This window comes from Eutrigla gurnardus (assembly GCF_963514095.1).
Source record: "Eutrigla gurnardus genome assembly, chromosome: 17".
Classification (NCBI taxonomy): Eukaryota; Metazoa; Chordata; class Actinopteri; order Perciformes; family Triglidae; genus Eutrigla; species Eutrigla gurnardus.
In genome coordinates this window covers 1,698,003-1,710,062 of record NC_139928.1, presented here as the reverse complement: position 1 = coordinate 1,710,062, position 12,060 = coordinate 1,698,003, and positions in this window count along the sequence as shown.

Sequence of the window (12,060 nt, the reverse complement as noted above, 5' to 3'; positions counted from 1 at the left end):
CTCTGTGGAGCCCTCGCGTGTAAGTCTCCCCCTGCGCTACTGTCTCTGCTGACCTCCTGGCCTACTACTACTACCACCACAACAACAACCAGACAACCCTTTACTTGTTCCGACTCCGTTACTGGCCACAGTTGTGTTTATTCCTCCGCAGTAAACCTCCACCGACCCCACCGTGACATGGCTCCACTTACCTCGCCAGGTTGTGACAGCTGCCACCGGCTTAGCCAGAGGATCGATGAGCTGGAAGGGAGGTTGTCCACGCTGTACCAGCTGAGGGAAGAGGAGCACATCATGGACTCGATGGTCGTCGCTCTGGGTCCCGCTGCCAACTCAACATCCACGGGAGAACTCGACTTGAGTGCCCCACTCACGTCTCTGAACAATCCTGCCATCACTGTTGCAGCTCACTGGTCCCGGCTAGGAGCAAAGCCCAAGGCGCTGGTCAACTTCACTCCCGTCATAGAGGCCATAGACAAATATAAATATCTGGGCATCTGGTTGGATAAGGATCTGAATTTCAAACATCACATCTCCTACTTAACAAAAAAGCTCAAATTCTTAGTGAGCTTCTTAAACAGATCCAAATCGTGCTTTTCTACTGTTGCCCATAAGCGTTAAGTCAACAGTTTATTTCTGTCACAGCTTGACTTTGGCAATACCATCTATAGATTTGCCTGCCCGTCCACCCTAGCCAAACTGGATCCCATTTACCATGCTGCCTTGAGGTACATAACAGGCTCTGCTTACAGGACTCACCATTGCACTCTATATACACTCGCTGGTTTTTCCCCCCTTACCACCCGGAGGTTACAGCACTGGTATATTCTAATATATAAGGCTATTTTAGGCAAACTGCCACCATACCTCTGCTCAAAGTTTACTGCTGTTCAAATTTCACATGATCTTAGAACTAATAGCTGGTTGCGATTTAAGGTTCCCTTAATGAGGACAGAGTCAGGGATGAGGACCCTCTCCTACTTTGGGCCTTGGTCTTGGAATGACCTGCAAGTTAAGATTAGGATGGGAACTCTCATCCCTCTTTCTGGTTTTAAACAATTTCTCTCTGAACTATTAATCACCAGTTGCACCTGTGACTCTTAGCTTCCAATTGTTTTGCACTTTTGGGGTCTCTTTTATTGTATCAATTATCATTGTTTCTTTGCTACCTTGTTTCTTGCTATGTATTTTCTTGCCTGTTTGGATTGATTGCTTTGTAATGTTTCCTGACCAGGACATCCTTGGAAAAGATCTCAATGGATCCTTCCTGGATAAATAAAGGTTGAAAAAACATTTGAATGTCTCTCCTAGGTAGTGATGCAAGACATTGTTGACGTACCAGCATAGTAGTGATTTTGTTTTGGTTTTCTATTATGGACAGTATGTGATTCTGATCTATGTTGCCGTTTGTGGGGAAGATTGTATGGAGATTCATTTGAGGAGGCATAGAAGGCTCTTCTGCGAGCTCTGAGGGCCCCTGGTTGGGACGTGGGGCATTACATGTTTCCTCTTGTTTGGGCTTTGTGTTTCCTGATTGTGAAACCTTATTTCCATCCTTGTCCTCTTGTTGAGGAACAAAAGTTTCTGCATCAATATTGAGAGTTTCAACAGTTTTCCCTTCATTCCCTTCAAGAATTCATGCCATTTGATCGTCAGGAAGCAGCACTAAGCACACCAGATCCAGACACTCTTAAAACATTAACTTTAGCCATGGATGCGGCTATGCTTCGAGCTGGAGTTGTTCCTTTTGTTTCCTTAATTGCTCCTTTTGTGCCTCAAGAGCGTGCCTTTTCTGAAGCAACATTTGACGGGCAAGCAAAGCAGCCATTTCAGCTTCTGCCTTGAGTCGTTCAGATAAGGCTGTGGAGACATTAGATTTTGATCCATACTTTCTGCTGATCAGGTTTGATACGCTGTCACATGGCAATATTTCATCCTGGTAATATTGTTGAGAAGACTGAGGCTCTGATAGAGGCCTGTTTGAATGTTCGCTGGTTTCTGCAATCCACATTTTAACATCTTCAAAAAATCCTTGATTGTGTTAGCGATGCTGGTGGTCCATGCATTTTGTTTTTCTTGTTCATCAGGTGGGATTAAAGGCACCAGAGATTTGTGAAATTCAGTGGCATTTTCAAACAATTGCAACAAAACATCAAACTGTGCTTTAACTTGAGGACCTTTATTATCATCTATCATGAGATCTTTAATATATGAGTCTTTAGTTTGTTCAATTCTTTTTTACACTTCTGAATAGACTCAATTTGGCCTGCCAGAGCCTTTTCAGCCAACCTGATTTTTTGTTTCTCCATTTCCTGTTTGCTAACGTTTGAACCAGCCTTTGATCCACTCATTCTGAATACCACAAAAATCACCGACACAGCAAGGATCCAATGCAAAGCCAGCAACCTCAATATCCACGGCAGTCACGTAAGGTACAGTTCAACGCAAGCCCAGACAACACACAGGCCTAAACCAAACCTCCCGTCTCCAAACACGACAGTAAGCCCAAACAAGGAGGTTCCGCACAACAAACAGCAGTAACACCCAATCGGGGCCGTAACCAGCTCACACTGCGTTCCAAACGGGCCAATACACATGTAGCAGAATGGGGCTGTTGCGAACCTCTGTGCCTTTGAATATCTGTTTTAGTCTGAGGTATAAGTATCATTCCTTGGGCAAAATCCCAAGGTGGCGTTGTTGGCTCCTTAATTATACCAGTTTTCTGGTCTACCTCTTAACCGCCCGCCCGCCACATTTGGCGTTGTCGACAGGATTTACTTTTGAACCATTTCAAATTTTTTTGGTGTTTGTTTTTCCCTTGACAAAAGTGAGTTTAAAGGGACGTTTTGTGTTTTGTGTTTTTTTTTTTTTTTTTTTTTGTGTGTTTGGAGGCAAAGCAGCAGCTAGTGGTTTGTGGAACTGTGGTGAACCTTGGTGGGGTCTCGTGTTTTGGGGTACTGTGTTGCAGCGTGTCATTTAAACCTATACGGCTGTAGTATGGGGGAAGAGTTGCAGGAACTGAGGGATCTAGTTGCCCAGTTGCGAGCAGATAATGAGAGGTTGTGCCAGGAGCAGGATGTGGCCCTACCTGGCCCTAGTGCAGCGCCTTCTATTTCTGTGCTGCCTACTGCGCCTTCGGCTGCTAGTGCCCCTGTAACCGACAGACTAGTTTTTGTACCCAGAGACAGGAAATGCCCCATGTTTAGTGGACGAGCAGGCACCAGTTTGACGGAGTGGATTGAGGATGAGGGTACGGCATTTATCTACACCTGACCAGGCATTCTTTTTGTTTGATCACCTACAAGGGGAAGCTCGTGAAGAGATAAAGTATCGCTCTAGTGCTGAACAGGGGGATCCAACTAAGATCATTGCTGTGTTGAGGGAGTTGTATGGGTGTTCAGAGTCCTACGTAGCCTTACAGCAGGCCTTTTTCTCCCCAAGGCAGCAAGAAGGGGAGACTCTGCAAGAGTTTTCCCACGCTTTGCTCGGGCTCATGGAGGTGGTGAAACAGCGTGCACCGAGTGATATGCCTAATGCTGAAGTTTTACTACGGGACCAGTTTGTTGAGCACGTTATTGATGGAGCCCTTCGTCGCGAGTTGAGGCAGCTTGTGCGCAGGCAGCCCACTGCCACCTTACTTGAGGTCAGGGAAAAGGCGATCAGGTGGGAACGTGAGGGTTTGCCAGGTGGTGCGAGGGGCCGAAGTCCATCCGTCCCCACAGCATTAGGTATTCAGTATGTGGTCCAGAGTGGTCATCAGGGGACAGCTAACTCCCCCCAAGCGTCTGAGATGAGTGAGATGAGGGAGTTGTTGAAAGGTCAGCAAGAGCAGTTAAATCAGCTTACTCGCAGCATTTCCCTGTTGCAGAGCTCTCATCAGCGCAGTCATTCCCCTCGAAATGGCCCAATAATATGTAGACCCTGCCAGCAGCCTGGCCACTATGCTAGTGAGTGTGATGGGGTACATGCTCCCCCTCGTGCCCAGCCCATGTTGCGTGCTCCATTGTCTACTCGACCGTCTCATCTCTCGGAAAACTATTGCCCACCGGCAACCACTGGCTCCGGGGTTGTTTCAAGTGTTTTGGGGGATACATCAAAACTGATGGCATCGTGCCCTCATCTAGATGTGAGCATGGGTGGAGTTAAGGTGCTAGATGTGAGCATGGGTGGAGTTAAGGTGCCCTGCTTAGTGGATACTGGGTCCATGGTATCTACGGTCACGGAGAGCCTTTTCCTCCAGCATTTTGAGCCATGGGGTCGTAAGTATTGCGAACCTCTGTGCCTTTGAATATCTGTTTTAGTCTGAGGTATAAGTATCATTCCTTGGGCGAAATCCCAAGGTGGCGTTGTTGGCTCCTTAATTATACCAGTTTTCTGGTCTACCTCTTAACCGCCCGTCCGCCACACACAGTACGAAACATGGATTACATACCGCCGATGTGTTCAGCGCTGTCGGGTAGCCGTTCTTCGGTTAAGGACTGCGGGCCTCCTGTGTGGGCTTAACAGCTGATCCGCTGTCTCGGTATCTCCGAAAGGCGTGACTCCGTGCCAAACGTGAACAGTTGCGTCCGTTCTTTGCTGACAATAAAGTGGTGACGATCCAAACATAAAAACGTATTTAGTTGCCGAGAGGCTGATCAGGGGAAAGTTGCTTGACGCGCTGGCTGTCAATCATGAACTGAATCCTTCTATGAGTTTCGTAATTTATTGTTCCAGGTCTTCAACAGTGCACGATACAGCGAGAACAGTCAAAATAGTGCAATGGCTCAATAACAAAGTGTGCGATAGCGGTCAGCAAAAAGTAGGCTTCCTCCCGACATCCCCTCTCCTTCCATTCATACAAACAAACACAACACAGGTGAACAGCTGATAACCCTTACTTCCTACAACCCTGCACCATGTGATCATAAATTACAGTAAATGACTAATCAAAGGTTTTGCAATAACTATATATACACACACCACTACACACCATCAGGAGATGCAAACGCATCCCAGCACAACATCAAGAGACGCAAACACATCACAGCACAATCACAAGCTGCAAACACATCACACTAAGAGCAGTCACTGCACTAAACCTGATACGTTACAATGGTGTAGCACACCCCTTAGCGAAACGAGAAGTTGCTACCACTAATGGTGTCCTCTCCGCATGTCACTCATCTCAACCCTTCCGAGTCGTATTCCCCATCCCTGCACTCTTTCTAACATTTAAGCTAACAATACAAGATAGAAATAAACACACAGGATATACAAAAGAGTGTACTGAACTTGCCCTCCAGTGTCTGGGCTTGTGGCACCGTCCAATTCACCGGAGGACCATGGCTTCGTCAGGCAGCACAGCAGGAAAACAGCGGCATTCTGATGGCAATGGTAAAGCTGGAGAGCGATGCTGGCTGGCACTCCTATTTCCCAGGAGCGGCAACTGACTAAAGGAGGTGAAAACCTCCCCTCCTGACACTTATACACGATCAATCAATGTCAATCGCTTAATCTGGGGTCGGGTCGCGGGGGCAACAGCTCCAGCAGGGGACCCCAAACTTCCCTTTCCCGGGCCACATCAGCCAACTCTGACTGGGGGATCCCGAGGCATTGCCAGGCCAGCGTGGAGATATAATCTCTCCACCTAGTCCTGGGTCTTCCCCGTGGCCTCCTCCCAGCTGGTCGCGCCTGAAACACCTCCCTAGGGAGGCGCCCATGGGGCATCCTTACAAGATGCCTGAACCACCTCAGCTGTCTCCTCGATGCAAAGGAGCAGCGTCTCTACTCCGAGTCCCTCACGTATGACTGAGCTTCTCACCCTATCTCTAAGGGAGACGCCAGCCACCCTCCTGAGTAAACTCATTTTGCCTTCTGGCTCAGCTCTCTTTTCGTCACAACAGTGCGGTACAGCGAATGCAATATCACCACGGCTGCTCCAATTCTCCGGCCATTTGGCGACGATGATGGATCTGCACCAAACTGGAACTCGGACCGCTGCCAACTTGAAGGTCTTGTTGGCCCAAGACTTGGTCGGTCAGTCCTCCTGGACATGGGGTTGCTTGTCTCTGCCACAGAAGAATTTAAAGGCTTAACTCTGTTCAAATATACCACACACTCATGGCCTCCCTCAACTGGCACCAGTCTATAGAGCACATCAACTAAACCGATTGTCATCTATAAAAGATGACAGTATGGACAAAAGAGTATGATTAAAATGCTCTATAAGGCCATCGGACAGCAGATATTAAGGGGATGTATGAGAGTTATGGACATTCAAAAGTCTACACAATTTTCTGAACAGTGTAGACTCAAAATTTCTTCCTTGATCTGAGTGAATGCTGTGCGGGACTTCAAAACGACACCCATTCCTCTGTCAGCACCTTTGCTATCGTACCAGCTTCCTGGTTAGGAAAGGGGAAAGACTCATTCCATTTTGAAAAATAACCCCCCATAACTAGAATATACCTACTCTTGTCTAGAGTTCTGGAATCGGGCCGAGTATATCCAGTGCCCCTCGTTCAAAATGTCTGGATGTAATTGATGGCTGTAAAGTGCACATGGGTGTTTATCCTGAATCTTACGAGAGGAGCAATCCACACATTATTTAACCCACTGCTTAACATTTCCAAACCACCCTGGCCACAAAAAATGGTCTTTCACTGTCCCCTGCAGCTTTTGTACCCCAAAGTGGCACCCCAAAATCTTAGACCTTAGATCTCAGAGAATGAGGGAGAACCACCTGCATTTGAGCTGCTGCATAAGAATTAGCTGGAGGAATGCTGACCAACCTTGACCCATGTACATGTAGCTGGTTCCAGACAGGGGCATACTTCTGTAACTCAGGGCTATCTGGTATGCAACACTCATCTGCCTGTCTTTTGCAGTTAAAATCTGCACCAACTCACTGTCATTCATCTGGGCTTGGGTTCATCCACCTCCCCTCCCTCAGTTGGAGACAACTCATAGTAGAGGCGAGCACTGACCCGGATAGTAGGACCTCTTTGGTAACAGAGTTATCTCACTGTGACGGTCCGCTATATGTCAGAGTGGAGATGAATGTATGAATGTCATTTATAGACTACTGAAGTTTATTTAAAACGGTGACTGTGTTTAATGGTCCCATATTATGAAAAACAGGTTTGCTCTGGTCTCTACACCTATAAATTGGTCCTCCCTGAGCCTGTCAACTCCCAGAATGAGGAAAACAAGAGACTCCTGCATGGTCTCTGCAGCCCCTCCCCTGGTAAAACGACGCTCCTACGGGCTGTTCAGATTCAGCTCCTGTTGTTACATAACAAAGGGAGTCATTCGCATAGGCCGAACTCCTCTGATGATAGGAGGTATCTGAGAGGGGGCGTTTCGCAACACAGCGCGGACAGTGCAGCCCAACTTACCGATTGTGGCGCTGGGTGATCCGGCTGGTGCTCCGTGAGTAAATCCCAGTGCGGGTGAAGCTGGAGACAATCCTCCCTCTGTCTCACACGCTCTGGTGCGTCTTCACGGGCAATGCATATCAAATACAGTACTGTTGGACCTCTGAGAGCTGTGTGAAATTGAGGAAAAACAGTATAATATGGGACCTTTAATGGTATTTGTATTTACAATAGTGACTTTATGTTTACAGGTATATAAATATACCTGTAAATAAATATACCTGTAAATGTCCCTGTCGTAAATAAGTTTATTTACGACAGGGACATTATGTTTTAAATATGTATATATTTATATTGTGTACATTTACTTTTGAAATTGTTTACCCCCTTGAATCCTATACCAGTCGTCAAGGCTAAGAAGCACTTTTGCATTTAAAAGTACATTTTATTTATTATATTATACAATACACTTGTTTCTGAATGTAAAAAAATAATCTTTGCTTCTAAGCCAAAAGAGAAGACATTCCAGGAAACTGATCCCGGGCCGGGAGTCGAACCCGGGATCGCCGCATTGAGGACTTTGAGCCTCTGTACATGGGCAGGTGCCCTAACCACTGTGCCAACAGCCGCCTCAGAAATATTTTTTTAATATCTAAATAGCAAATTTTTTTCAACCGAAACCGTAACCCAAGAACCGAGGTACGTATTGAACCGTGGGCTTACTGTATTGTTGCATTTCTACTAAACATCCATGTTGACCGTCCTCTGCCAGTCTGGCTTTTCTGCATGAGAACTTTGGCCTCAAGCAGCATATTGAGTTTGCTACCCACAATAAAGGACATACGCTTGACCTCAAATGCACTGCTGGGGTGGAGCCCTCTAGCATTGAGGGCACTGTTTCTGGGTGACCACATCCTCATCACCTGTGACCTTGAAATGCCCCCTATGAAACACACATTTCGATTCAGGAATTTAAAATCTGTGGACACAACCCAGGGGTGCAGTCGAATAGTCAAAAATAAGGTCCTAACTCCTATTCCTATCTCCTATTCCTTGACCTCTGGGGAAAACGTCACGGGGTTAAGGAAAGGCGATAGGAGAACTCAAAAGGACTTAGGAAATGTCGACCGCGGTGCTCAGAGAATCCGACCGGACTTTCACTATCTACGTCATTATAACACGGCCGCTGATGATTGACAGCTGATGATCGGCACCGGCGATTGACGTGCGTCTGCGCTGGATAAACTACAATAATGGACTACAAAAAGCGCATCGTCCACTTCTCCACATGTTGGTTTTATAAACAGCTGGTTCACTGACCGGCTTCAGGTCCAGCAGCTCCTCCTTTCTGTTTGACCGTTTGTTTTATTTACTTTTCATTTGTGGTTTTAGTTTCGTTTTTGTCAAACATTTGTAACATGATTGAAATAAATAAATAAAAAACATTCAATTATTATCACTGTCCACACACATTTATTATCACTATTCCAATTACTATATGTCTGCATGAAAGTCATTGTTAAATATGTAAATGCACATATCGTTTGTTTTCATGAACGGCCGAGGTGTGCGGCACTTTAAATGTTGCTCTCGCAAAGAATTGTGGGTCGGCGTAATCTCCTTTCCTTTCGCATAGGAAGGTCCGTTGCATCCTATGCTAAAGGAGCTCTGAAAGGAAGCATTGGAGCTCCTTTCCTTTGCATTTAGAGAATTCGAACAGCTCTTATCATGGCGGCCACTTGTTTACTTCCGGGTCACTTCTTCAGTTAGGAACCTTCCTAAGCAAAAAAGACTATTCGACTGCACCCCTGCTCTCCAGTGCCATGGCAAACCTCCCCACCAGCGACTGTTGCTACCTTCAATTCATAATGCTCTCTGTTTTAGATGAAGTAGCACACACTGTCGTTTTGCAAATCTTCTCCCTGGTGTAATGAAGAGCTCCGCTCACTTAAGGTCAAAGGCTGAAAACTCAAACGCCAGTACAAGAAAACCGGTTTAACTGTCCATGTCCTGATGTTTGAGAAGCATCAAAAGGATTACAAAACTGCTTTAAACGCTGCTGTCGTCCTACTTCACAACTCTCATCAATAGTAGTAGGGACTCATGAGTCCTGTTCTCTACAGTGAGGTCCTCCGACCTGCCAACACTGCTGTTACCTCCTCCACTTGCTCAGTGCAACAACTTCCTTCATTATTTCCAGGACAAAATTGACTCCATTAATAATACAATTCTCTCCATGCCACCCACTGCTGTGGAACTGCCATCTCCTGTCCTTCCAGTCACTGGTCTCTCCACTTTTGCTCCTACCAACACAGCTGCTGTGTCTGAATTGGCAAACCATATGAGTATTAGTCCATATTGAATTAGTTCAGTCAACTCTGAGTATGTAAACTCTGAGTTACGCGCGTGCCTGCCGACTCTATAAAGCAATCAATGGAGCTCCGATACTACGATTCACCATGGCAACGGGGAGAGCGTCATTAGATATTACTGAGTGTTTATGTAGAAAACGAGCTCATCCTGAGAAAGCGGAGCAACGTAACTGCAGCAAAGTAGCGATAGTTAGCGTGGCAGACAATTACTGCCCGATCTAATGTGTATAACTGAATGAAACAGTCCATTGATCTAAAGGTAATAAGTCTTTATTTTCAGCCTTGAACAGCGACACTGTGGTGTAATGGTTAGCAACGCCGCCCACGGCGCAGGCGACAGGGGTCCAACTCCAGTAGTTCACAAAGTAGCGCACTGAATGAATTATCATTTTCATTGGGTGCAATCCCCCCAGGCACAGAAAGAAAGTGGCGTCAGTTGAAAATTAAGCATTAGAATATTGCGCAAAGGCATATGATTTTAATCATATTTCACATATTAAACAGTAAATATAAGCAGATATTTCAACACAGAAATGTACTTAAACATTTCATAAATCTCCCGTTCGCAAAAACACTACCTCCGCAAAGAATCTGGTTGCGGATTATGTCCGCGATATGAAATGTTGAAAATGTCGGAGAATATTGTTTAGATAATATCTAATGTGATTGGAAGGAAAGGTAATCAAAATTGTCTCCCAACGCAAAGCTGCTAGAATCACTTTTATTTCCATATCGATTAGGTTGGAAAGGATGGCACATTTTTTTCAGAGTTGGTTCAGATTCCGGAAAAACTCACGGTTTGTGAGCAGGTTAGGTTCACGGAGTATCTTACCGGTAACTGACTCAGATTTATGCTGAACTAACTCAAGGTTTTCACTAAAGCTGCTTTGTGAAACGGACCCCTGGTCAAGATCTGCCTACCTGCTCTGGTGCCTTCCATCACAGCCATCATCAATACATCCCTCAGCACATTCAGGATCATTCCAGATTAACTCAAACACGCAGCTGTCACTCCTGTTCCTCAGAAAGTAGGTGCTAACCCATCCGACTTGTCTAACTTTAGGCCCATTTCCAACCTCCCCTTCCTGGCCAAAGTCCTAGATCATGTTGCCTCCAGCCAACTACAACAGCACCTGACCGACCAAGACCTACTAGAACCCTTTCAGTCTGGCTTCAGAGCAAGACCTGCTGCTGTCTGCTGACTCTGGTGCTAACTCCATCTTGATCCTCCTGGACCTGAGTGCAGCATTTGATACGGTCAACCACAACATCCTCCATTGGACTCCTGCAACGGCCTTCTTGTGGGGGCAACGGACAAGACCATCAACCGGCTGCAGTACATCCAAAACTGTGCTGCCAGGCTCCTTACCCACACCTCTCCCTGTGAGCATATCTCCCCTGTGCTTTTCAAACTACACTGGCTCCTCATCTGCCAACACATTGACTATAAGGTCCTCTTACTTGCTTATCAAGCCATCCACTCCAGCAGTCCATCCTACCTATCAGAACTTATCACTGTATCCCGGCCCACACGCACCCTTCTACAGCCTCGCTACAGACGGGTCACCATGGGAGATGGGCCTTCAGCTGTGCTGCACCTACACTCTGGAACAATCTCCCCACCTTAGAGAGGCCAAGTCCATTTATTCTTTTAAGTCACTCCTCAAAACTCACATTTTTAAAATCGCCTATACAAGGACTTTATATTAGTCCTTTTTTCTTTCTTTTTTTTAGCTCTTTTACTTTCTTTTTCTTTTTAGTTGTGAAGCGCATTGAGTTCGTAGAAATGCGCTATACAAGACTGATTTATTATTGTTATTATTATTAGAACTTTGTCCCTTGGTGATCAGTAACTCTTTGACCTCCTCCCCGTTCAGTGTTCATGTGCACTTGGAGTGAATACAAGTCAACTGACTCCACAGTTTGTTAGTCGCAACACGATATGCAGAGAGAATAACATTCTGTGTTGCAGTACAATAGCTGAGAGGAGTGACGTTTTTTGACTGGAAAGAGAGCTCAGCTTTGTGCTTCTGGCTGGAGCCGAAGTCGGAAAATCACAGTCCACTAAAACCCACTTGCTAAATCATCATTCTATTCAGACGTTCCCCTCCTGACTCAGTCTCTGTTCTCACATCTCAGACCATCTGTGAGGCCTCCACCTCCTGAACGAGAGACCAGGTCACGACCTCTTATCAATTTTATCTCAGCTGACTCATATTTCCTGCTGCCATGACCTCACCTGTTAATGCACTGACTCGTTTTATTAGAGCCAAATGAGCCGCCGAGGGTGGAGTGTGATTGAGGGTTTGCGGTCACCCGCAGTTATGAGTCAA